Raw genomic sequence first — 4284 nt, forward strand, 5'->3', positions numbered from 1 at the left:
TTTACTTAAGTATTTTACACCACTGAGTTGTAGTAGTAGTAGTAGTAGTTGGTGTGGTTATTGTTGTTGTAGTAGTTGTTGTTGCAGTAGTTGTTGTTGTTGTAGTTGTAGTCGAAGTTGTTGTTGTAGTTGTTCTAGTAGTAGTAGTTCTAGTAGTAGTACTACTAGTAGTATTAGTAGTTTTAGTAGTAGTAGTAGTTCTAGTTGCAGTATTCGTAGTAGTAGTTGGTGTGGTTGTTGTATTAGTTGTTGTTGTTGTAGTAGTAGTTGTAGTTGTTGTTGTAGTTGTAGTCGAAGTAGTAATAGTAGTTGTTCTAGTAGTAGTAGTTCTAGTAGTAGTACTACTAGTAGTTGTAGTAGTTCTGGTAGTAGTAGTAGTAGTAGTAGTAGTAGTAGTAGTAGTAGTAGTAGTAGTAGTAGTAGTAGTAGTGGTTCTGGTAGTAGTAGTAGTTCTAGTAGTAGTATTAGTAGTAGTATTGGTGTGGTTATTGTTGTTGTTGTAGTAGTATTTGTTGTTGTTGTTGTAGTCAAAGTCGTAGTAGTAATAGTAGTTGTTCTAGTAGTAGTAGTTCTAGTAGTAGAAGTAGTTCTAGTAGTAGTATTAGTAGTAGTTGTAGTTGTAGTAGTAGTAGTATGAGTAGTAGTAGTACTAGTAGTAGTAGTTATAGTAGTAGTACTACTTGTACTAGTAGTAGTTCTAGTAGTAGTTGTTCTAGTAGTAGTTATAGTAGTAGTAGTACTATTACTAGTAGTAGTAGTAGTAGTAGTAGTAGTAGTAGTAGTAGTAGTAGTTCTAGTTGTAGTATTAGTAGTAGTTCTAGGAGTTGTAGTTCTAGTAGTAGTAGTAGTAGTAGTTCTAGTAGTAGTAGTAGTAGTAGTAGTAGTAGTTGTAGTAGTAGTTCTAGTAGGAGTATTAGTAGTAGTTCTAGTAGTAGTAGTAGTTCTAGTAGTAGTATTAGTAGTAGTTCTAGGAATTGTAGTTCTAGTAGTTGTAGTAGTAGTAGTAGTACTGCTACTAGTAGTAGTAGTTCTAGTAGTAGTATTAGTAGTAGTTCAAGTAGTATTAGTAGTAGTAGTAGTAATTCTAGTAGTAGTAGTAGTAGTAGTAGTTCTAGTAGTGGTAGTAGTAGTAGTGGTAGTAGTAGTTCTAGTAGTAGAAGTGGTAGTAGTAGTAGTAGTAGTAGTAGTAGTAGTTCTAGTAGTAGTATTAGTAGTAGTTCTAGTGGTAGTAGTAGTGGTAGTAGCATCCTAGTGTTAGTAGTAATATAGTAGTTGCCTTGTCTTAGAAGCAGTAGTTCTGGCCCTCCTCCCCCTTCTCCTCCTCTCATATGCCAGGTACCATGTCTCTATCATCTGGGCTTTCTAAGGCTATAAACTCTTCCCCTCACTCTGCTGGATCAGAAAACATGTGATCTATCTCTCCACATGACAGCAACGTTTTCTTCTCTTCCTCAGTTGCGTAGCGGGGGAGAACCATCAGGGGGCCCTGCGCTGCTGAGGTCGGTGCTGTGGAGATCCCTCCACTTCCTGGTTTACGGGCTGCTACATGACAGCGCCGACAGCCCCAGCCATTAGAAGATTAGCCGGATCGTTCACTGGCGTGCCAGGATGGATCAGGAATAAAATGATTCCAGACACTCTATAGAAATCTAGGAGGTGGTGACAGAATGCAGCAAGGTGACCATTATTTTCCTTTCACAAGCTATTTAGATCTGGGATAAAGGGAGGGAGGGAGGGAGGGAGGGAGGGAGGGAGGGAGGGAGGGAGGGAGGGAGGGAGGGAGGGAGGGAGGGAGGGAGGGAGGGAGGGAGGGAGGGAGGGAGGGGGTATGTATTTCGCAAGTGTTTGAAACGGGCCCACATATGTAACTGTGTTTGTCAGCAGTTTTCTCTCTCTCCTTCTCTCTCTCCTTCTCTCTCTCCTTCTCTCTCTCCTTCTCTCTCTCCCTCTTTAAAGGATGACGTCTTCTCTCTGAGGCATCCTGCCCCCTGCCGTCTGAAATGGACTGCTCTACTGAATCAGTCTGAATCCACTGAGTGACAAACTCACAGGCACTACATTGACACCTGTCAGTCCATTTATACAGGCCAGGGGTAAACATCACTTGATGAAGTCAAACAGACTGACTTCTAAGAGATGCCCAAAGAAAGCTCATACATATGATGGAATGATGTTTAAAAATGGAGGGTGCAGACGGACAGACGTACTGATGGATGAAGGTAGAGACAGGCAGAAATATAGATTTGCAGACAGATAAAAGTGCGTATGTCCTGAGATCCTAACATCAGAAACCTTGTCCTCATTTGTGTCTTACCTCAGAAGATGAATGGAGCCAGTGTCAGTGTAAAATAACGATTCAGTCTCTTAGTGAAATTGTTCATATGATGGACCTGTGCAGCCATTTACATCAATGAAACCTGTCATTTTCCCTCCCAAGTCAAATGACTCTTTTCATCTTTTCATGCATTCTTCAACCCAAGAGCACTCAGGCATTTGGCAAACCCAACGCTCCACTGGTCTGACACTACACTCTCAGAAAAAAATGGTTACAAAATGGTTCTGCGGCTGTCTCCATAGGAGAACCCTTTTAAACTCAACTCCCTTTTTAGTTTCAGGTAGAACTATTTTGGGTTCCATGTAGAACTCTCTGTGGAAAGGATTCTGCATGGAACAGAAAGGGGTTCTTCAAAAGGTTCTCCTATGGAGACAGCCGAAGAACCCTTTTTGGTTCTAGATAGCAACTTTTTTTTCTAAGTGTAAGAGCAATGTCAAACGGCATTATGACCGAACACACATAATCGATAGACAGATTGACATTTTAAGCACATTTGTATCTAAGTAGTGTATAAGGTGGTTTATGTCAGCATATATTAACAGAAAGACAGACCAAAGACAGACTGTGTGGAAGAATAGTGACATCATTCTTCGTGTTCAGAAAGACAAAAACTTGATTCAGGCTCCACACAAGCAGTTGGACCAATTCCGTGCTGTAGGGAGTGGTGAGGTCCATTGTTGGCAAAGTACACTACTAGGGAAAGGGGGATACCTAGTCAGTTGTACAACTGAATGCATTCAACTGAAATGTGTCTTCCGCATTTAACCCAACCTCTGCATTTAACCCAACCCCTCTATTAGTCCATGGGGTGGCAAAGGTTTAATGATGTTAAATTGTTCTCCACCAACTCCTGATCAAATTGATATATGATAACCATATAAGTTTTTCACACGTGTGTATATCTTAATGTATAGGGAATCTATGCAATAGAATGTTTGCAGGCTGATAAAAGAATGCTGAGACAAGTTGGAATTTCCACATGCACATTGAAAATGACTGTATCAAACAACAATGGAACATTCTACTCGGCTATTCTCATATTAAAAACCATGGGATATAGTACAGTGATGCTATCAAGAGCAGTGTACGGGTTTCTTCTTTATTCTCATATTAAAAACCATGGGATATAGTACAGTGATACTATCAAGAGCAGTGTACGGGTTTCTTCTTTATTCTCATATTAAAAACCATGGGATATAGTACAGTGATACTATCAAGAGCAGTGTACGGGTTTCTTCTTTATTCTCATATTAAAAACCATGGGATATAGTACAGTGATACTATCAAGAGCAGTGTACGGGTTTCTTCTTTATTCTCATATAGTACATTTTTGCCATCAGATCTAATGATTTACCAAGACTGACTCATTATTGAAACAACAATGTTACAAATAGCAGAAATATATATTTGTTTTAGTGGTATTGGTAACACTGGGAAATAATACTAATAAGTCCAAAAGTGTCTGTGAGGTAGCCTAGGCAGAGAGCTGCTGTACATGTTGTGTAAATATTTGTAATAATTCATGTTTTTTATAGAATTTTTCCCTAACAAACTTTTGGTTTTATGAATGAACTATTGATTTAGCTTATTATTATGGTCTGAATAGTTTGAATCCAGCACGTTTTCAAGACTGAATTTGGCGGTTGGTTTTTGGCTAGGAGGCAATGTTTGGATTAGATTATGCCAACTCACCGCAGGTTGAGAATGGAGAGAAGCCCGAAGGCAGAGGTGTACAGAGAGATGACAGATGACCATGGCCATATGAAAGACTAAGTTAAAAGGCTACTCCTGAATTACTATTGAAGTGTGGTGTGCTTTCTCGTGCCTCATGACTGTCGTAGCATCACCCAAGTGGGTGCTGAATCTTGGTAGTAGCAAAGAGTAGCTAGCAAGATAGTTCAGTGGCTAGTACGGAACTCTAACTTCATCTGTCTGAGTCCTACAACTAA

The 4284-nt window shown here is 39.8% G+C and overlaps 1 long non-coding RNA gene across 1 annotated transcript; it reads left to right on the forward strand.

Annotated features, from left to right (window-relative positions):
- The first annotated feature begins 1316 nt into the window (after positions 1–1316).
- Positions 1317–3656, forward strand: LOC118964324. The gene is made up of 2 exons (XR_005051370.1): positions 1317–1677; positions 1957–3656. It is a non-coding gene; the product is annotated as an uncharacterized LOC118964324 (long non-coding RNA).
- The last annotated feature ends 628 nt before the right edge of the window (positions 3657–4284 follow it).

The sequence above is a fragment of the Oncorhynchus mykiss genome, chromosome 3, assembly GCF_013265735.2.
Source record: "Oncorhynchus mykiss isolate Arlee chromosome 3, USDA_OmykA_1.1, whole genome shotgun sequence".
Classification (NCBI taxonomy): domain Eukaryota; kingdom Metazoa; phylum Chordata; class Actinopteri; order Salmoniformes; family Salmonidae; genus Oncorhynchus; species Oncorhynchus mykiss.